Raw genomic sequence first — 23,961 nt, 5'->3', positions numbered from 1 at the left:
CCTAATCACCTCTTAAAGGTCTTCCCTCTTAAAGGTCCTATCTCTTAATACTATTGCAATGACAGTTCAATTTCAACATGAGGAGACATTCAAACCATAGCACTCAATTTTGTACATTTTTCATCTTTGATGGTTTTATTTTATTCCTTGACATCCCTAATATTTGAATATCCAGGTCTGTTGATGTTTTACCTTCTAAATATTTATCATATGCATCCCGAATACCATTAATCTGGTTCAACATGGACACATAGAGGAGAACTACACACACTGGGGCCTATTGGAGGATGAAAGGTGGGAGGAGGAAGAGTATCACGAAAAGTCACTAATGGCTACTAGGCTTAATAGCTGGATGATGAAATAATGTGTAGAACAAACCCCCATGACACGTATTTACCTATGTAACAAACCTGCATATCCTGCACATGTACCCCTGAACCTAAAACTTAAAAAAAAGTCTGGTTCAAATTGCCATCTCTTTAGGTTGTGGTAAATTTTTCCTAACTGGTTTCCATATTGCTAACTTTATGCCTTAACCCAGGCATCCCCAAACTACGGCCCAGGGGTCGCATGCGGCCCCCTGAGGGCATTTATCCGGCCCCCCGCCGTACTTCAGGAAGGGGCACCTCTTTCATTGGTGGTCATTGAGAGGAGCACAGTATGTGGCGGCCCTCCAACGGTCTGAGGGACAGGGAACTGGCCCCCTGTGTAAAAAGTTTGGGGATGCCTGCCTTAACCGCTGTCTTAAATTTCTATGTTTGATAGAAGTTATATTCAGGATTCTAAACCACTAAACTAATCAGTGCACTTTAAGAACTGCCTTTATCCCTCAGACATGAGTTTAAGATGCTAGGTGCCAGATCAAGAGAACCTCGTGTCTCATATTAACTCCCTGTCACCTTCAACTGAACTGCCATGTCTAGTCTTATAACTTATTTTCTGGTGGTCCTGAATTACTCATCGTCCTGTGTGAAAACATGTCACATCCTTCATGTAAACCACTCCTTGCTAGTCCTTATCTTTATATGAGCTTAGTTGTAGAGGATGAATATGATTTAGCCAGGTGTTGTATCAGGCAGAATCCCAACAGGAAACAGATGGTGCACACAAATTAGGATCATTTAAGGAGGTTTATTTACAAAGGGTTTAATTAAAGCATAGGTGGGGTGAAGAGGACTACCACAGAGTGCAGGAACCCAAGATTAGAAGCAGCTACTACTACCACTAGATTAGAAGAGATGAGGGGAAGAAATAGCTGCTGGAAACTAGAATGAGAGAGAATCCTGTACAGGAGGCCCATTGAGTGAAACAGATCTGCAACAGGGCCAGGCCAAGCACCAACACAGGAGGGAGAGTCTTGAGAATAAAAGCCTGATCATATTTACCTATTTCCTTGTGATCTTGCCATCATTTTCACAGGTGCCTTAATCCTCTGGCTTCTGATTTATGCAGATCAGCATCACTGGACAGGGAGAGGTAAGAAAAAGGGTAGAAAAAGTAAATCTGGAGGGCAAAGGAAAATACCCAACATGGGCTCATTCCAAAACCCTTGAGCTGTGGTGTTTTTATTTTTTATTTTTTATTTTTTTGTCTCATGTAAGTGCATCTATTTTATCCGTTTTACTACACTATGTTTCAAGGAAAGAGATTGCTTTACCCAGCTTTGGGTCCACAGAGCCCCAAACATAGAAAGTCTCATTGAGTTTAACTGGCCAGGTTCACCCGTACCTTTTCCTACTCTTCCCTTGCCTCTGAAAGCACCCCTTTCTTGAATTATTGCCTCTTGATTACCTTGTGCTTGATGTGTCTCTCTTGGCCCCAGGCATGGTGTTACTGCACTAGGCTCCATCTTGAATTGAGGTGGGGACCCTGGCAATCAAAGCCAACTTTTGCCAGATGCCCAGGAGAGTGGAGAGAAGAAAGCACAAGGTGTTTTCCACTAGATGGTATTTTGCTGCCACCTTCTGGCATCCTTTCACTACAAACCAGATTCTCTAGAAATTGAGTCAAGTCCCACCTCCCCTGGGAGGTGGGCCCAGCGGGAGTGGAAGAAGTAGAACTTTGCTCAATAACAAGAAGGCCCAGCTGGCTTTAGTCTCCTGTTGGTGAGAGGGCAGGAAAAGCTAGTATTTCGAGAAGCAATAAAATGTTTTCTAGTCTTTAGATTCCAAACCCTAAACTTTGGTTTCATCCTTTTACTACGGCTCTAATAAAACAATGAAATGTGAGTGGGTGTGGTGGCTCACACGTAATCTCAGCGCTTGGGGAGGCCGTTGCCTGAGGCCTTCCAAAGGTCAGGAGTTTGAGATCATCCTGGCCAACGTGATGAAACCTCCTCTCTACTAAAACGACAAAAATTAGCTGGGCGTGGTGGCAGGTGCCTGTAATCCCAGCTACTTGGGAGGCTGGCAGGAGAATCACTTGAGCCTGGGAAGCAGAGGTTGCGGTGAGCCAAGATCACCATTGCACTCCAGCCTAGACAACAAGAGTGAAACTCCCTCTCTAAAACAAAAAAACAAAAACGAAAACAAAAACAAAACAAAACACAATGAAATACCAGCTACAGCCTCTCCACCAACTTCTGTACAACTCCCAGCACAGATATGGATATATCATACTTCTCTGCCATGCTTGGAGTGGTTGCCCAAAGGGCAGGAACTGATTTATGGGTTTTTAATTTTTTTTTGTATGTGGCAATATATATAACATAAAATCATTGTAACTATTTTTAGGTGTGTAATTCAGTAGCATTAAGCACATTGTTGTGCAACCATTGCCACCATCCATCTCTACAACTTCCTTATCCTAAACAGAAAGTCTGTACCCATTAAATAATAACTCCTCACTCTTCCTGCTCCCAGCTCTGCTATCCTCTATTCTACTTTCTGTCTTTATAAATGTGCCTATTCTAGGGAGTACATGGAAGTGGGATCATACAATAGCTGTACTTTTATGACTGGCTTATTTCACTTAGTATAATATCCTCAAGGTTCATCCATGTTGTAGCATATATCAGAATTTCATTCCTTTTTATAGCTGAGTAATATTCCATAGTGTAACAGGGTGGGCGGGGGGGGGGTGGGTATCAGAAGACCTCTTGTTTCCCCAATCTGAAGAGGTTCTTGGCCTCTCTTACCCAGAAGAATGGGGAAAGGGGCTCGGAGGTGCAGTGAGCTTACAGTTTGCATAAATATCGTCAACCCAAAGAATTTTGTGGACAGCAAATTATTAGAGAGAGAAAGAGTGAGAGACAGCACTTCCATGCTGCCAAAGGAGATCCATAGAAGGAATCTGTATAGGGAGGGAGCAGTGGAATTTTAACCCTTGCGTTATTCCCTCCCTATTTATGTTCTCCTCCAATGAGAGGAGCTCTTTCAAACTTCCTCTGGAGTGATTGATCTTTGACTCTGATACCGGATTGGCTACTTAGTCCACGACTCTGACTTAGAGAGCCCCCTCCTCCCAGAGCTTTCCACGGACAAAGGAACCAATGTGGATTTCTCTTCCTAGCCTAAGCTGCAAAATCCAAAGAACTTTAAATTCCTGGATGAAGGGGTGGAGTGAGGAATCTCCTGTTTTTGAAACCCTGCCCCTGGCAGACCCGGGAAGAATCCCTCAATTGTATGTAATAAATGTGCAGAAAATATTGAAGGATCTAATAAATAGCAAAAATAAGGTTAGAGAGAATAGGTGATTTAAATAACTGAAATTGCAGTTATAGTTACACTTCCTTTATTCCCCTCCCCAATCCTATTCTCTCTCCTCCCTCCATAAAGGTAACCACTACCTGAAGTTGATGGGTGTCTTCCCATTTTATATTTTTATATTGTATATTTAGTTTTCCAAAACAATATATAGTATTCTCTTGTGTTTTTATATTCAATAAATAGCATACTATATGTGACATTCTGAAGTTTGCATCTCACTGTTGTTCTCAAGATTTATCCATGTAGTTCTAGTTCATTTAGTTTTACTGTTTTGTTCTTTTAAGGACATTCATATGACAAATTAGCCATCATCCTATTGCTGAACACTTAGGATGTTTCCAGGGTTGTTTTTTTTTTTTTTTTTTTTTTTTTTTTTGCTATTACAAATACTGCTGCCATGTATTATTTGTATCCTTGTGACCATCACCACATTTACTTGAGCACAGGCTTTTGCTGGGGTCTGTAATACACACCCTGAATTAGAATTGCTGAGCTACAGGTCATGAACATCATCACTTTTACTAGATTATGTTAAATTTCTGCTGGTACAGCAAAATAGCACTTCGAATTTGGACAGCAGTATTTGAGAGTCCCAATTTTTCAATGCTCATCTCCAATTAGTATTATCAGTCTTTTTACTATTTCTTGATCTGTTGGTTAAAAATGGTATAATGGTATCTAATTGCTTTGGTTTTCATTTCTTTGGTTTTTTGGGGAGATAAGCATCTTATAGTACGTTTATCAGTCACTTGGAGTTTCTTTTCTATAAAAATTCTACGACTGATTTATATTTTCGAGTTGGAAGGGGTTCTAAAACATATCTGCCCAATGAAGGCTTCTTATTGGTGTTTATTCCCTTTTAGTAACAGAACTTCAAGTTCATGTTTCAGAGCTTGCTACCACCAGATGTCAGCACTGTACCATAATCTCAGAGCCCAGCTTTGCCGGAAACGTGTTTTCCATGATTCAAGATGGTGGGTCTTAATCATGTTTGGCAATACAACTGGATTTCTGCACATTTTTGCAAATAACTTGTAAAAATTAAAATATACTTAAGTAAATTATATTCTTTAGAACAAAATTTTAAAGCAAGTTGAGCCCTGAGTCTAAATATCTGCATATGTATTAGATTTCTGATTTCTGCTGTGTCAATCTTAAAATTAGATGGTAACAGAATGTTAAAGCGAACATCTTTTGAATGATTATATGCAGAGAACTGTGCTAAGTGCTTTTCACATATAGCCACACGATTCTTACTGCAGTTATGTAAGGCAGGCATCCTTACCTCATCTGTCAAATAGGGATAACTGAGACAGAGAGAGGTTAAGAAAGTTGCTCACTAGCACACAGCTAGTTAAATGTCGCATCCAAGGTCTTTTAACGCAGGCAGGTTGCTTTCAAAGTCTGTATTCCCTGCTATTATGCTACTCTGGCTCTCAACATATGCAGTTCTGCAGTCAGCCTCCGTCCAAATCCCCTAGGCAGTTTGTGCTTAGGGATAAGAATAAACTGGAGCTAACAAGGGGGAATCCTTTCTAAAACTGTCTCCTGGTGGTGGAGGCGCATCTGCTTATTTCTGAGGTCAGCTGTATCTTCTAGTAAGAAGCCTTTTTCTTTTTTCTTTTAAATCTTCCTTCTTCCAAATCAGTTTCTAATATAATAACCCAATTTTCTTTCACTTTGCCTCTTGGGCAAACTTTCTCTGAATTCGACAGCACCCAGCAAGGAATACCTGTGTGCTAATGCTGCATGTGTCAGTGTATTTTCCAGCATATTTACCATCTTCCCATTAGTACCTATGGTCACAATATACCTTCACTTGGAAAGAAGGCATTGCCTTCTCTGCCTCTTACCTTTTATGCTCACAGCAGATTAACACCAGGCAGATAACAGATATAAGAGGGTGTGATCTAAATGCTAGAGAGGAGTAGAGACACCTGACCCCTGCCTTCCAGTGTCAGAGTGCTCACTCCTCACTTTTCACCCCCATTGTCCAGTCACTGCGTTTAACTAAATATAGGGCAGTATGATGTCTGCACGTTTAGCAACAGTCTCTCTGTGAGCTTCTTGCCTCTCCTTGGTGGAGCTGGCATTCACCAGGTTTCCCCTTCAATGAAAGACCAAGAAGTTTCTTGGGAAATAACTCCTCCAAACAAACTGGATCGTTTCAACTGTCCTTCCTAATAACAATGGCCATGTTGACTGGGGCTGGGATGATTTTGAGTATCAAGTTGGCCTACTGCTCAGCCAGTTCTCCAATATAATCCCTACTGACTGACGCTGAAGTTCTGGGGTGAGAAAACTACGGGAAAAAAGTGGCAGAATAGTTGCATGAAAATGCTTTTACTCAGGATCTAAAACAGTGCGACTTTGTTTTGGAGTAACGTTTAAAATGCCAAGATGAGGAAAGAGGAATTGTCTCTGCTTCTGAGGAAAACATAGCCCAGATATGGTAGAACAAAGTCTCTAAATAACGCATTGAGTTGTCCCGTTATGTTTTTTCACCCATGGCAGTGCCAAGGCTCTCACCTATGATGACGAAGTTGTTATAAACTGAAGGACATTGCCTCTTGAGGGCATGGGTGGCCTGACATGTCAGCTACAGGGAAACACAGCAGAATGCCATGGAGTGGCAAAAAGAAAGAATCCTGTGGGCTCAGAGAAGGTGTCCCTTGGAGACTCGTAGAAATCATGCCTCTGTCCTTTCCTCTCCCTCCACCCCAACCTGAAGATCTTGCTTTAGCAGGCATGGGGAAACAATTCAGGGAAATATTACTGATGATTGTGATTTGTACAAGTCCATATTCAAATGAAATCCCCAGGAATCAAGACAGATCATACAAAAACAAATTAGAGCAATTTTCCCTTAGGAGTTCTTGTTAGGGCATTAAAAATGTAGCTTTACATAGCAACATGTTCTGATCCCATTAGATTCAGGGAGAATATAATGACCCCAAGTACAGTGCCCCAAGCTGCTACTCTCCTCTTCCTTCCTCCTTCCTCCTTCCTCCCTTCTCCCTTTTCTTCCTCCTCCTCTCCTCCTCCTCCTCCTCCTCCTCCTCCTCATTCTCCTTCTTCTCATCCTCCTCCTCCTCACTCTGTTACTCAAGCTGCAGTGAAGTGTCACAGTCACAGCACACTGCAGCCCTGATTTCCCAGACTCAGGTGATCCTCCCACCTCACCCTCCTGAGCAGCTATGACTACAGGCACATGCCCCCACATCCAGATCATTTTTGATATTTAATATTTTTGATAGAGACAGGGTTTCATCATGTTGCCCAGACTGGTCTCAAACTCCAGGGCTCAAACAGCCCACCTGCCTCAGCCTCCCAAAGTGCTAGGATGACAGGGATAAGCCACTCCACCCAGCCCCCTTGTCTTCTTAAATTCATATTAGCAGAGAGTTTAGCCTCTCTCTCTCTCTCTCTACGTTTGCTTCTTTGTAACAAGCACGAGAGCAGTAGTTTAGCCAATCCTATAATCCTAAGGGTCCACCTTGCTGTACCACGAGGAGGAGAAAAGCAAAGAAATTGCTTGTAACTGCAAAGGGTACTACTTGTCTTGCCATTGTGGGGGCCAAGACCCTCACTGAAAAATCATGGATATAGGGCAGATTGATTAACAGGAGAAAAGGCATACAAATTTATTTAACACATATACAGGGGAGTCTTCAGAATGAAGACCCAATCCCCCAACAGAGTATAGAAGTTTATCTATTATCTTAAGGCAATCGAAAGAAGGCAGGTTCAGAGCATGGCCCAAAACAGGTATGTTAGTAAGTCAGGTTTTCATGGCAAGACAGGTTATGGGAGTGAGGAAGGAAGAGGCTTGGCTAGCAAAAGTAGTCTTGTGATATAGATGAAACCTCATAGGTAGTAGCCCTCACAGGGAATAGATGGTAAGTGTTTCTTTTCAGACTTTTAAAGTTGCCAGACTTTTAGTAGACTTCTAGATCCAGGAAAAGCCTAGAAAGGGAAGGCCTGGCTGCTTAGTGGAGATTCTCTCAGATGCAAATTTCCGTTATCTCTGTCACCTAGGTCCATGACAGCCACTTCAGAATTTGTCAAAGAAATATATTTTGGGGTAAAATATTTTTATTTCCTTTACCATGCAATTCAATTCTGTTTCTATTAAGTGGCCTGTGATGGTTGAAGTGCTCTCTTTGATATGGTGCTACAGTCTCCTTTTACCCATAATTACAGATTATCTCACACTTGGCTTGGTCTCCAAGTTACAGTTCTTTACTGACAAGGCTTTGTTAGTATCTTCACTCACAGGTGTTTCTCTGGGGTTAAATCCCATGACCAGGAGAAGCTTTTGTGTAGAATCTTCAGTTGGTCTTTTCATAAACCCAGGATGACATTCTCTTTTGGCCATGTAAGTACTGGTGCAGAAACCACCATCCTGATCCAGTCTCTTTCTATTTTCAGGAAAATTTCTTCATCAGAGTATGGCTTTCTTTTCTAACATTAGGTCTTAGACAGAAACACTTCCAAACACCAAAATTGGTTTTAATAATGTTGACTCTCAAGAAATAGTTTGTGGCCTCATCATTTTCCCTCATAGTAGGTAAATTCTGGAAAAATTTCTCACCACTTTCTCAGAAAGCTTAGAGAATTTTATAGTTTGTGGAAATGGGCAGAGGTGGGGATGCTGGGTGATTCTGCCCAATTGTTGAAAGAGCTGGAGCACCAGTGATTCTTCCTGAAATGGTGAATTTCTATTTGCCTTGCTTTGAAACAACCAAAAGGGAACATTGGATTTATTACTTACAAAACAGGGAAATTTAATGTCTCTATTGCTATAAATAGGGTTCTTAGAGAAATGATGACTTATAAGTTATCAGGGAAAAAAAAAACCAATACAAACCTTTGGGCTTATCGAGTACTCCACAAATTGTTCTTTATAGAACATGAAGGAGACTTTGGGGAGTTAACCAATTAATTCACTGTTAGAATTGTTGGTGTTGCTTGTTTCAGGCTCTCTGCTTTCCAAGCATATGGTAGGATTCAACTTTCTTCTCCACTGTGGTTGGGTGGGAAACATATGACCTAGTTTGGCCAATGAATTGTGAGCTCTTGTTAGTGTGAAACCTAATGGAGCTGTCCCTCTATCACAGCTACTGGCAGTGCACTAAATGGTGGCTCCTCTCTTAGCTTGGGTCCTAAACTTGGGACAAAACAGAATAGAACCACGGTCAATCCACAAATAACATGTAACATAACCAAGAAATAAGCCTTTGCTTTTTGTATCACAGTCCCAAGAGACTAGATTATCCTAGTGGCTTTGGAGGTGTGCTGCTTGGTTTTCCTTTCAATGAAGAACTTGCTGATCAGCTACAATGCAAGGAGGACAGCTAGCTGACAGCCTCCAGCTGTATCACCTTTGGGATCCACTGTAGTGTTTGAGCAAAAGCCATATTTCTCTCAGGCAGCCCCCACACAATGACTGAAACTGAGCATGGCGGAGATATACTTGGACCTGGCCTCTCTGCCCAATGTGGGACTCAGCTATTGGACATGCTTTGTTTCTATGCTCTCCATTGCATTGACCACATTTACATTGCATTCCGAGGTTATGCCTGCCAGATTCTGTCTTCTTCCTTCTTTCCTTTCACGAGTCTGATTTTTTTTTTTCTTCAGCAAAAGCCACATTCAATCACGAGTCTCATTGGCATCATGGTCTTTCTATGACTTTCTATGTCTATTCCTGTTTTCTCCCCAGTTATTTTTCAGAGGAATTCCTCCCCAATACATGTCTTACACTGCTAACTTATCCTTGATGTCTGCTTATCAGAGGACCTGAATTGATACCATTATACTATGGTAAAAGTCATCTACGTTGTGTACATGCTAAATAGAGCATGTGTATTGCAGCAGAGACAAGAAGGAGAAGAAACTATCAGAAATCAATAGAGATGAAATAACATCCTTCTGGGAGTAATAAATGGTTACATTTAAACCATCAGTGATTGAAACTAGCAGAGCAGTTGAGGGGACTCTAAAACTTTGGTTGAATAGTTGCCTTCTCCCTGAACGTGTTGCCCCTTTTGTATGAAGAGTGCTGCTCCAGCTTTTCTTTCCCAGGTCAAACCCAACATCTGACCCTTTCATTATCAATGCATACTCTGTCTGTGGACTGTGATGTGCATTTGTCTACTACTTTCTACTATAAGAAGGAGAATCACATTCATAATTAAAACAGAACATTAACTCATGAAGGAAAGGAGAAAAGCTCCTACCCTACAAGTTTTCTATTTAGAAAAACATACTGTAGATATATAGCATTTCTTAATAATGAGAAGAACCATATGTCTCCTCCACTCTTGAACGATTATTATTTAGCTGGGAATGAAAGCACAAAATAGGTCAAAAGGACATAATCTGCAGCTCCTGCATACAGCAATAAAAATAATATGCTTTGGGTTTTTATAATCATCTTAGGTAGCAACGGACTCATTAAGTATGATATGCCCTACAGGTTGTCCTTACTGACACTGAGCCAGAAGTTATAGCCCCATGCTTAAGTGTTCCACAATTACCTTCCTCACGATGTTAATTATCAACTTGGATTTCTCTCCTGGATGACTCAGTAGGCTATAATGGCCCTGATGGTAAATACCTATGGCAGGGCTGCAAAGCAATCATCCTCATAAAGAGGGACTGGGTCACTAAGATAGAAATGGTCGCATAAATACTATTGCCTGACGGGTCTCAGGGAGGCACTCCCTCCAGCTAAGAGAAGCCATTTGGTATATTCAGCACAATCTGCTTTACTGAACTAGAATTGCAAAGGTTTACCACAGCTGCCTTATCTGTAGGAAAATATGTCTTGCAAAATAACTATTTTCCCTTGAATTCTGCTTCTCTTGCTCATTCACACACTTAGGGCGCCAGTTGTGTCTTCCAGGAAACAGAACCTGAGAGGGAATAAAAAATGCAAGGAGTTTATTAAGGGGTAATTGTATGGAAAACAGAGAAAAGGCAGGATTGGGCGGGCACAGCTTCCAGACTATGATGCTGATCTGACTCCTGAAGAAAGAGGGAAAAAAGCAGTACTGAGCAAAAGGGCTTCGGACTGCTATGCAAATATGACAAAGTCTTGGCTAACCCAGTGGGGAGCCCCAAAGCAAAGACAGTTCATTAGAGAAGTCCCACGGTGCACAGGAAATGGCAGGGCTCTAGGAGCCCTGCTGAGCTCAGTCATCAGCTGGGGCTTCCCAGGAAGCATAGCCTTGGCTCAAAAGCTGGAAACTGTCAGCTAACTGCAGTTTTACAGCTGAATGACAAGTGCTTTCTTGGAGGAAGATAAGAGTGGTACACCTCCATGGCTGCTATATGTCATGTCATCTTTTTGTGAGTGCAAAGTGGATTCATTTTAGGGTTACCCTGTGGAATACATAAATGCAAAAAATAACAACAGGGTGGTAAATATGATCTTGCAGTCTTCAGGGTCAGGATTTGAGATAGATGACACCAGCGAGAAGCTGAAGACCTGTGCCTTTCTCCTTTTCCAGCCTAGAGTTCTGTGACTGTCTGTAGTTCTATCACTACCAGTCAGGTAACCTTTGGCAAACCTTTCCTAACTTCTCTGAGTGTTGATTTCTTGATATATGATACAGGAATATCATTGAAAGATAATCGTGAGGGTTAAAGGACAGATTTTAAAAATTCTCTGCATAAAGCATCTGCCATAAGTTTTTAGTGCATCTTCTTTTTACGTGAAAGTTGACCTTTAAATTAAGCTCAATTACCCTGATTAAGACCAGTGTGGGAGCTGGAGGTTCAAGAAGAGGAATGTCTGATTATTTGGGGATTAGTAAAGTAAGATGTATTAATTAGTATTCACATCTTGGGTTTCTTTCATTTGCAACCCAAAATAAGATAAAGCAAAAGAGGGATTTATTGGCTTATGTAAACTATCAGTGAGAGAGCCAGATATATTACTGGCTCCACGAACCAGGAGTTGAAATGCCAGCCGAGCCTTACTCTTCTCCTTCCTTCTCTGCATCTCTCTTTGTTTCAGCTTTGTTCTTTCAGGCTATCTTTCTCCTCAAGGCAAAAATCAAGGCCCATATTTCTCTGTTAGTGAATCTGGGAAAGTTACCATATTCATATTCATACATGTGAATCCTGGAGCTGCCAGTAAAATATATTTCCTTAATTCCAATTCAGAAAATCTTGTTATGGGCAATCCTCATGCAAACCAGATAGAATGGAGGAAGGTGGAGAAATTTATCAAAAGAATGGTTTACCCAGAGTCACTTTCTAGAAACTAGAGATCTCTACAATTCTGTGTCATCAGCTCTCTTTTTCTTTATCCATCTTAATCTTTAGCAATGAGCTGTAGAGTTTATGGTGGTAAAGGGACACATTTGCACTAGAAGATATTATGTGATAAAGACTAGGCTTATCCTTTTTTTGAGACACAGTCTCACTCTGTCGCCCAGGCAGGAGTGTGGTGGTGTGATACTGGCTCACTTCAATCTCCGCCTCCTGGGTTCAAGCGATTCTCCTGCCTCAGCCTCCCAAGTAGCTGGGACTACAGACATGTGCCACCATGCCCGGCTAATTTTTCTATTTTTAGTGGAGACAAGATTTTACCATATTGGTCAGGCTGATCTTGAACTCCAGACCTCAAGCGATCCACCCATTTCAGCCACCCAAAGTGCTGGACTACAGGTGTGAGCCACCATGCCCAGCCATCTTGTCTTATTAAGAAAAATATTTTTCTTAATTTCTTGCTGTATATTTTTTTCTCCCATAATTTTATCTCATTTTAATAGAAAGGCTGGGTCTTAATTATCTGGTGATGTCTTAGGTAAGGTTACCCCAAAAGCTGACCCTGAGGCAAGGATTTGAGTAGCAATACTTTGTTCAGGAGATCATACCAGTAGTCACGGATAAGGGACTGGAGAGGTAAGATGAACATGAAATGAGAGCAGGTTACTTACCTGTGAGCACCTGGGCCTCACTTCTCTTGGAGGACTCTGGAACATAGTTTTCTACATTCAGGGGCAAGAAGGTAAAAATATTTGTCCACCAAACTCTCTGAGTGATTGACTGAAAGCTACTTCCGAAGATGTTGACTCTCTGATACTTCTACCCTGCCCCAATATGATGAATGAGTGGGTAGCAGCAGCCAGACAAACCCCTTGGGCACAGAGTTACAAGTATCTTCACTTGGTAGCTGTTAGGTTGACAGTTACTAGAACAGTGAGCATATTGTCTATCGTTGCATAATAAATTACTTCCACATTTTGTGGGATAATAAATGTTTCTAAGCCATTGTTTCTGTGAATCAGGAAATCAGCTTAACTGGGTGGTTCTGGCTGGAGGTTTTCCATAAAGTTACATTCAAGATGTCAGCCAGGCTGCAGTCATCTGAAGGCTTGATGGGGGCTGGAGGATCCACTTCCAAGATGCAAGGCACCTGGCAGAGAGGCTCAGTTCTTTGCTGGCTGTTAGCAAGAGGCCACATGTTCTTACCATGTGGGCCCCTCATTAGGGCTACTCGAGTATTCTCAAGATATAGCAACTGACTTCTTCAGAGTGAGCAATACGAGAGAGCACAAGGAGAAAACCACAATGCATTTTATAACCTAGCATTGGCAGTCACATACCATCACCTAGTCCTGCCATATCCTATTTTGGTTAGAAGCAAATCACTAATTCCAATGCACACACTCAAGGGGAACTTTATCATCACCTTTTGAAAGTAGGTATGTCAAAGAATTTGTGGACTTATTTGAAAACCACCACAGTCAGTATGGGGAGATATACACTGGGCACCAATGGCATCTGCTAATGGTGAGTCTATATATCCTATGTTTTATCTGTCACCATCCTGGGTTTTCACAGTTTGTGTCAAAAGGCATAAAGGATGACTGAATCTGCCAACTGCTTCTTTTTTTGTTGTTGTTTTTTGAGATGGAGTTTCACTCTTGTTGCCCAGGCTGGAGTGCAGTGGTATGATCTCAGCTCACTGAAACTTCTGCCTCTCAGGTTCCAATGATTCTCCTGCCTCAGCCTCCCAAGTAGTTGGGATTATAGGCACACACCACCATGCCTGGCTAATTTTTGTATTTTTAATAGAGATGGGGTTTTACCATGTTGGCCAGGCTGGTCTCGAGCTCCTGAACTCAGGTGATCCACCCACCTCAGCCTCCCACAGTGCTGGGATTATAGGCATGAGCTACCATGCCTGGCCTCAACTGCTTCTTAACATTTACTTTATTCCTTCCCAAACACACATACATTCTCTCTCCGACTCTGTCCTCCTCTTTACCCCCATCCCAACCAAAAGGTTATTTTTTACCACTGGACAAATGGATTTCAAACAAATTACTTCTTCATGTCAGAGTCTATATTGCACTACTCTGGGGGCGCCACCACATTTTAATCCACAACTGTTATGCTGAGCATCTTGGTGGCATGCCAACCTCTATATTCCTTTGACTAAGAGCTCTGAGTTGTATATGTGGTCTGCCTAAGGATTGATCCTTTAACTGAAAGAACGTTGGCAACCTTAATCTCAGATTTTATTGTTTGTACATATAATTCCTTGTTGTTCCTAATATCACCACTTTTCTACTTTAATACTGTGTCTGTTCCCTCCACCTTATAGATCTCCATATCCCTCCTTTCTTCCTCTTAAATGTTACATATTGTTTGGCTTTTTCTGGAAATGAGTAATACAGGAGAGAGTGTAAAACATGCTATATGACTGTCTTTGACTCTACCTTATGGGGAAGCCAAACTGAGAAAGGGATTTGAATGTAGATGGTTTATTTGGGATATGATTTCATGAAGCAAGAGTGAAGAAATGGGGAAATGAGGCAGGGAGAGTGGAAAACCTAATATATCGGCACTTAATTGAGGTAATTGCTATGATAAACAGGGTCTTGATTTCACCAGGGCTTCCAAAGAAGTATAAAGAATCTCATGGGAGGTCAGAGCTCTCATCTATTTATATATCACTCCCTACCCCTAACTGTTTGAAAATCATCCCTGCAGACACTACTTTCCCAAACTTTTGAGCTTTGTTTATATACAGGCAAACTGCTAATATGAGAAAGCTTCAAAAAGTTCATGAGAGAATTTGTATTATGAAAAATTATGGATCATTTTCAAAATACATAATGTATTGAACAATGCAAAATACATGCATTGTTAGTACAGTAAGCTAGTACTAACTTTGACAGGATCTAGTTTGAGACACTAGGAAGGATAAGATACCAGTTTGGAAAGAGCCCTTATTAGAGCAACAAGAATTCTGCTAAAATTGAAGCAAGAATAAACATCAAATTTGTGGTAAAGCTTGGGTAGAAGAATGGTAAAATCATTTGTGCTTTATGAAAAATTTACAAGGATAATGCCCCAAAAAACCAGCAGTTTACAAATGGGTAACTAATTTTAAGAACACAGAATGGTGTTGAAGATGAAGCCCATGGTGGCAGACCATCATCATCAATTTGCCAGAAAAAAATTCATCCCGTTTGTGCTCTAACTGAAGAAGACTGATGATTAACAGCAGAAACAATAGCCAACACTGTAGACATCTCAACTGGCTCAGCTTACACTACTGTGATTGGAAAATTAAGGTTGAGCAAACTTTTCCCTTGATGGATGCCAAAACCATTGCGCCTAGATCAAGTGCAGACAAGAGCAGAGCTTTCAATGAAAATTTTAAGTGGGATCAAGATCATGAAATATTTCTTTGAAGAATTGTAACAGGAGATGAAACATGGCTTTACCAGTATGATCCTGAAGACAAAACACAATCAAAGGGATGGCTACCAAGAGGTGGAAGTGATCCAGTCAAAGCAAAAGCAAACTGGTCAAGAGCAAAGGTCACAACAACAGGTTTTTTTTTTTTTTTTTGAATGCTCAAGGAATTTTGCTTGTTGATAATTCTGGGGGGCCAATAACAATAAAATCTGCTTATTATGAGGGCGCTTTGAAAATGCTGCCTAAAGCTTTAGCAGAAAAATGCCCAGGAAAACTTCAACAGAGAGTTATTCTATACCATGACAATGCTCCTGTTCATTCCTTGCATCAAAACAAGTGCAATTTTGCAAGTTTTCTAAAGGTTTCATATTTTGAGTCTATGAAACAAACTGATAATAGATTAACAAGAAAAAATACATTTATTACATACACTCATGCGCATGGGAATCGCACAATATATAGAAACTCAAAGATAAACTGGTTGATGCTTTCACACGAGCTTGAGGTTACAGAAAGAATGGGGGCTTGGATCCTGGCACAACAGGTTATGGTGACAAGAGAGATTATGGGAGTAGGGAGAAGAGGAGGCCTGGCTAGCAAAGGGGATCTTCTTTTGTAGTTGAAATCTCACAGGTAGCAGCCCTTGGCAAGAATAGATGGTAAATGATTTTTGGGTTTTTTTTTCCGGACTTTTTTTTTTTTTTTTTTTTTTTTTTGAGACGGAGTTTCACTCTTGGTACCCAGGCTGGAGCACAAGGGCGTGATCTCGGCTCACCGCAACCTCTGCCTCCTGGGTTCAGGCAGTTCTCCTGCCTCAGCCTCCCGAGTAGCTGGGATTACAGGCACGCGCCACCATGCCCAGCTAATTTTTTGTATTTTTTTTTAGTAGAGACGGGGTTTCACCATGTTGACCAGGATGGTCTCGATCTCTTGACCTCGTGATCCACCCGCCTTGGCCTCCCAAAGTGCTGGGATTACAGGTGTGAGCCACTGCGCCCGGCCTTTTTCCAGACTTTTAAAAGTATCGGATTATCAGTTAATCTTTCCTAGATTTAGACGAGGTGGCCTAGCTGCACCAATGCAGATTTTCTCTACTGGTGCAAATCTCCTTCACAAAAGACAGCTTTGCAGGGATACTTCTGTTTTCTGATCATCTGACTATCCATGTCAAAGAAGTATATTTTGGGGTAACATATTTTCATTTCCTTCACCATCCCCTACTCCAGGAAGCCCTCCTAACCTTTGGACTAAATTAGCCTCCCTTCTCTTTCTATGGCACCGGGTTCATACATGTACTGTATTATCCAAAATATACTGTGATTGCATGGTTGAACCTGGGCACCATAACTTATTTGACTTTCTGTCTCTAGTACTCATTTTAGTCTCTGGAATAAAGAAGACTTCACATTTTACAGTAAGACAAAGAACCTACTTGTTTCCCAAAAATGTTGCAAGGCAGCCTTTCCGCCTTTTTTGGATAGGGTTTTTTCCCTTATATTTTATGATAAAGAAAGGGGTTTCCCTGGCAGAGTGAACCATGCCTTGCTGGGAAACATTCACAGAAGCTGACTCCTGGTCCTGTTGGTAGGACCTACAAAGGCAAGTGTCTAGGTGATGGTACCTAGAGGACACAACATGGTACTGACTGCCCCCAAACACCTCCTCTCCGTCCCCAACACGTGACTCTTACTTTTAAAATACCATCTGCAGATAATTTAAGACAATACTCCTAGGAGTTTCTTTTAAAATATCCATAAAATTTCTTCTCTCTTGGGTATAACAGGTTAAGCAGTCAATATGTGTTACCACGTCAAGCTACTATCTCTCACTTTGCAGAGAACAAAGGCAAGGCTAGGTGACAATGACTTTATATGAGGGAGATCGTTAGGGAAAGGATAATGACTGATAGTTCTCAGAGTGCATTCCTGGACCGTCGTCAGTATTTCAAATGAATTAGAAATGCAAGTTCTCACCCCAGACCTACTGATTCAGAAACTCTCCCTCTGGGGTTCAGCACTCACTGTGTTTTAGTAAGTTCTCCAGATGATTCTGATGCATGCTAAAGCTTGAGAACTTCTGATAAAGACACATACACACAAAAGCTAAGCCAGATTTTCAGCCCAATCGCTTTTTGGTTTCACAATTCAGGACAGTGCTCCTGGTGTCTGCTATTGATTAATCAATTAGAAATGTCTGCCTTGGCTGTGAGATGAGGAAGGGGATGGAGGTTGTACATGTCACTTACAAGGGCATATTCAGTTAAGCACTAAGGATCTCAGACAGAACAAAAGGCCTTCAGTAAATAGAAACTTGAGATGTTAGCCTACCATTTTTCTCTTAACCAGGGCTGCTCAAATTTCATCTGCATATTAATCCCCTGGGGATTTTGTTAATATGCAGATTCTGATTCAGTCTGCCTGAAGTAGGACCCACATTCTACATTTCGTACCAGCTCCCAGATGCTTCTCCTGCTGCTGATCTTTAAACTATGATTTTAGTATTGAAACTGTCTTGGCAAAAATTATGAGAAAATTATGACAGTGAAAGAGATCCGAGCTAACCAACCTCCATCTTGCCTTTAATTTGGAAACTGCCCTTAATCCTTCCTGGGCCTGGGCCAAGTTAACTTTGGGAGAGATTTAATTTATAGTATAAATGATAATAGCCCTTTCTAAAACTAAAACACCTTTGTAAAACTAATGACAGTCCACCAGATTAGGAGGATGAGTGGAGCCTGACTTCTGCTAAGGTGTAGAGATAAGTAATTACCAGCCGTTATTCCAGAGGTCACAAGATAACGCAACTTTCCCAATTACTCCTGTGGATAACATCACTGTTGTAGAACCTGAGATCGGCTTTTTGAGATGTCTTTTCAGGGTTCTGCATTTCTAACAATGATGGCACCACCCAGACCTGCCCCCCTCACTGCCCCCTGAAAAAGGAGGACCACTTTCCACACACCTCTTCCCTTGCTTGCCTAACTAGCCTTGAAATATCCTAGCCTCTGAATTTTCAGGGAGATTGATTTGAGTAATAACTCCATCTCCCATGTGATGTGGCTGGCTTTGTGTTTATTAAACTCTTTCTTTATTGCAATGCCATGGTCTCTGTGAATTGGTTTTGTCTGCAGTGGGCAGGAGTACTCATAAGTTAGTTACAGTACCAAGCCTCTAAACTTTATTTATCAACCTTGCTTTTCTGAGTCCCTGCCAAAATATTTTTAGCAAAAATAGACCAAATGTTATACCATTTTACACAGAAAAATACTGAAGGGAGTGCCACCTGGTAAAACCCTCTAAAGGGCAACTAACTGCAGAGCTGTGAGTGTACTTTTTCTACAGTGCTTAGTGACTACTCCTGGGCCCACTGGCTCTGTCAGATCTGCATTGCAGCGCTGCCAAAAAGAAATCCTTGGAACCTTCTCACTTTTATTTCTGCTTATTCTAGCCATTGTTTTCAACCTTTGGTTCAATGCAAGGTGGGAGCCAAAGTGGTAAACAGCATTGGGTGACTGATGTTTTTTCCCTTCTCTCTTTTCCCTTTTAAATAAAATCTACCTGCTGTCAATTACTGAGTACTTCTAGGCAGGAATAGAAATGTCACTAAAATCAGGTCAGCACCAGTGTGGAACTTTTTCTACCTGGGATTCCCTTGTATTATAGCAATAGTAATACATTTGAAGTCTCATCATCCTCTCCTCACCAACCTCCTTTTTCCTTTGTGGCTTTTATTTCTCTAAGGTTGCTTAAGTTATTCTATTAGGTATTTTATGGAAAAAAAAAAAGGCACCATGGACTACAGCCATCTGTGGTAATAGTGACCAAAATTCTCTTTACATTAAGAAACAACAAACAAAACCTTTCTGCTGCTGTTTTTCTTCCCCTAATATTCCGATTCATATGGGATATGATAGCATATATTTCTCATTTCTTTTTTTCTTCTTTCTTCCCTTCTACCTTTCCCCTGTGTGTTCTGCCCCTCATCACTTTCTTTTTCCCTTCTTCTCTACCTCTCTGTTCTCTTTCTCTCACCCTCTCTGGATTTTCCCTCCCCTCTCCCCTTCTCTCTTTGTTTCTCTCTCTCATCCTCTCTCATTATTATTCCTAGAATGTGTGAATATTATAAAAATCTTTCTTTCTGCCAATGAAGTCAATGCATGTATCCCAAAGTCTGTCATTCCAGACTCACCTGAAACCAAGTTCAATGAAGGCTGATAGCGTTCAGGATCCTCATCTAGTAACCACCTTCCAATGAATGCTCCAATTGTTTGTTTTAAATTAGTGCATTGTTATTAACCAACAATCTGAAATCCAATACTTGCAGCTAGAACATAGAATGAATGTGGAACAAGTACAAGATGCTTAAGGTAGCAGCATGTTTATTGCTTTTCATCTGAAGGCATTAGGTAATGAGGTGGGGTGAACAGCAATCTGCCGTTTCTGTTTATAGCTCACATCTTATGATATGAGATGAAGTGTCTCTGTCCAAATGAGGAGTGAAGTCAAAAAATTAGCCTCATGCTCACAACCTAGAATGTCTTCCTGATATGATGAAAGTGTTGACTGTAGCCTTCTTGACACACAAATCCTAAGCCCCTGGGAGCTCTATGAATATGTGCATAATATCAGTAACAGCTCAACCAAGTACTTCCACCAGGTCCAAGGCTCGGAAGCCCTTTGGTGATATTTTATCAATACAATAGGGGAGCAGAAAACCGGAGAGCTGTCGGAAACCCTCAGTGCCTTGCCTTCCTGCAGCAGCCTTGCTGGGAGGAAACCTCCCTGAGGTTTTCCATTTTCTCCTTATCCTCCTAGCTACACTTTCTCCTGCAGAGCTTGTTAGAAGCACTGCCCAGTACTTCTTCAATTGCGTGAGGCCTCAGACCTGTCTTCGGTTAACCAGCAGAAATCATGTTTTGCAATCACCTGCTGTACAACCACAGGCTAACTAGAAGCAACGCATGGGCAAGGAAGTTGACCAGTGTACAGGCCTTAGATCCTTTTTATCTATTTTCTTTGTCAATTATATTTCTAAGTACTTTGAAAATCCACACACCTTGCCTTGTTTTACAAACGATAGCCTGGCCTCACATGCACATTTAATATATGTCAGTTTTCTTGTATGTGTGCAGCAAAGAGGGATGGAGGAATTTTAGGTATCTTGGAAATGATTCCAAATACTTACATAATTTGCTATGTAAGTAACATGTTGTGCTGTGCAAGAACTTGGAATATACACTTTGTTCCCCTTGAGCATGTGATATCTTATCAGACCTCATATGAGAGACACAGAGCATTTGCTGTGACCGGGCTTCACTGTGTCAGCCACTTCTCTGATACCTGTGGTTTGCTCTGTTAATCTTTGAGCTTTGAAGCCTAGCCCACCAACACTGGTGCCGTCCTCTAGCACTGAGGGGCTTACATGTCCTCAGGAATCTCTGCTATGTTGAATGCCATCTCTTTCAAAAAACTGCTTGTAACCAAAAGATATACCTCAAACTTTCATTTGATGTTACTTTCCACAGAGGCCTGCTTCCATCCTGATTGTGCAACTAGACTCTAATAATTTTGGATCTCATTCACTATGTACTTAATGTACCTCATCTCTTGAGTCCATTCCCTATGAGATTTGTTCATGTTATTCTCCCCCTTTTTAAGCATTGTGAACCTAAAGAACAAAATTCTCTTTTGATGGCAATAAAGTGTGTGATTAATGAAATCACATTTTGATAATCTCCTTATTGTGAGCATACATAACAAGGAAGGATTTAAACACTTCAAGAGATTTTGCCCATCCTTCATTCAATGGGCATGTGCCCCAGATTGAGACTTCCTGAGGGGATAGCGGATTCCAGGCTTCTATCTCATGTTCCTTGCCACATTTCTTGCTTCATTGAGTCAGATTCTAGTATTTAAGGACTCACCTTGTATTTTGAATACAATGTAGCCCCTGTGTGCAACTGGGCATTATGGAAAAGCTCTGTTCCTCTAAACTGAAGTTGTAGTGGAGTAGTTAAGAAAGACTATAGGGACTGGAATCAGACTGACAGGTCCCAAATTCTGTCACTAGCTACTTGTTGTTTTAGCCTTAATTTCTCCAACTCCATTTCCCATCTGTAAAGTGTGGCGAATGTTGTAGGGGAGGAAAAACTTTGCCCTCTTAGGTTCAAGGGCTGGGCCTCCAAATTAAATTGACAAAAGAATGATTAACGGAAGAAAATGTTTACTATGCATGTGTGCAGGAACTTTATTTAAAAAAAGTAAAAATCCAAATAAGTGGTTAGACTTAAGACCTTATGTACCATAATAACAAAGGGTAATAAATGGTGGAGAAGTAACTAGACAAAGCAAAGGTGGTTTGGATTTTTAGGGGCAGTAAATAGTGGGAAGGCAAATATACAGGAAAAAATTAAAGACGATAGGGTTACTTAGTAAGCTTTGTTATGCAGACTCAAGTCGGAGCCATCTCCAGTGTCTGTGGTGATTAAGAGTCACTCTCCTCTTCCCAGCGCTGGAGAGGGGAGGGGGACACCTTCACAAAGGGAAATTTATGCCCTGCTTTTAGAGGAAATGGGGAAGATAAAGAGTTCCTTTCTTCTTCTTGCTGCTGCTTCACTGCCTTTAGCTCAAAATAATCCTTATGCCAAAGTGGCATATTTTGGGCTGGCACAATCTGATACCCTTCAGTGTGAAGTGTAAAGAGTAAGAATTTCAGAGGGCTGTTATAAGGATTAACAGTAGCAAACATTTTATAGGTAACCTCTTTTTCCCTTTCAGTGAGGTAGAGGAACAGGCTCTACATCACCTAGCTGCGGAAGTATGTACATGCTCTTTAGGGACCCCTGGGGAAATGGAATGCCTTCCTCAACAACTTCCCCACAAAGCCTAGGTGGAAAATCAAGTAGTCGTAAGGAGCAAGGCCTCACCTCGCCAAAGATGTTTTATTTACCATAGGGGCTTAGTGTATGTTGGTGGTGAGACAGCTTGCCTGGTGGTTAGGTGGGACTGGGCTGAGCAGATGAGGAATGATGATTCGCGAAGTAATCTCTAATGGCCACTTCTCTTACCCTCACTGCAGCGATTTGATCACAATATTTTTATGTTCTAAAGACTTTCATCCATAACTGGCTCAAGCTAAGGATTAGGATCAGTCACAGGCAAAGTTGTTTTTCTTAATAGCACCCTGTTTTGCTCTCTAATCAATATTTTGTCCCACTCATTACTCAAAGAGGTGCTTTGTGTGCTATTTATTAGTATTTTATTAGCATGGTAATCCCAAGCCTCCCAGACACTCCTCTCATTTAAACTGAATCAATCTGGAGTCTCTTCTCTAGGGGCTCAGCTCTAAATCTAGCTAATATGGTAAACTAAGGCCTACTGATGTATTAAAGAGGGTTAATGAGTTAGTTTCATCCAGGGCCAGCTTGAGGTGGTATAGTTAACCATCTACTAAATTATTTGATGGCACAATTTTTCCATTCTTCTTCACCTGACCATTCCCACTAGGCTGTTGAAAATGGCCAGAATTTAATTTGAAAAATGTCCAGCATGAATCATTTATTTGGGTTAATAAGCTGTTATGTGACCTGGGAGTTAAGTTCTTAAGCGGGGATGTGCTAGAAAAAAAAGTAAATCTTAACAGGAGCCCCTTGTTCAGGCAAATGCTACCCAGTTTCCATGAACACAGTGATTCAGGGTGGGAAGAAAAAAACACAGAGTGTTTCTTTTGTACTTAAGAAAGTAACTCCCCCTCCCCACCGAGCTCATTTCTCTCAAAACTGCCTATGCATATCAGATCAGGAACATTCACAAAGTACCTTACCTCGAGGCATATTCTCATGTGAAATATTTGGAATAACTAAGAGTGTAACTTGGCAACTGGAATGTTAAAGTTGAAGTTTCTTTTCTACTTCTGTATATTGGAGGATCTTTCTTACGTATTTTTGGTGTATCCAGCCTCAGACTTGCTCTTGTTCCCAGACCTGCTGTCCACCTAGATGTGTCTTAAAAGCAAGTCCCAGCACTTGGGAGGCAGAGGTGGGTGGATCACGAGGTCAAGAGATTGAGACCATCCTGGCCAACATGGTGAAACCCCATCTCTACTAAAAATACAGACATTAGCTGGGCATGGTGATGCACTCCTGTCATTCAGGTACTCAAGAGGCTGAGGCAGGAGAATCACTTGAACCTTGGAGGTGGAGGTTATAGTGAGCCAAGATTGTGCCACTGCCCTCCAGCCTGGTGACAGAGAGAGACTCTGGCTCTTAAAGAAAAAAAAAAAAGCAAGTAGGTTTATTCATGATTCTGAATGCTTATTCTATACAACAAGAAAATTCTTAGTTGACTTTTGGAAACTTTAGGTTTACATCCAAATGCCTCAGGGCTAGACAAATTGTCCTCTTAACAATTTGTTCTGAGATAATCTTCTCAGTGGAGGCTTTGTCATGTGGAAATAAATGAAGACCACCTCAATGAAAACAAGCAAAAGCTATTCAGAGCTTGCTATAGCAAGAGAGTCAGCCACC

Source organism: Saimiri boliviensis, chromosome X, assembly GCF_048565385.1.
Source record: "Saimiri boliviensis isolate mSaiBol1 chromosome X, mSaiBol1.pri, whole genome shotgun sequence".
Taxonomy (NCBI): domain Eukaryota; kingdom Metazoa; phylum Chordata; class Mammalia; order Primates; family Cebidae; genus Saimiri; species Saimiri boliviensis.
This window is presented reverse-complemented; position numbering follows the sequence as displayed.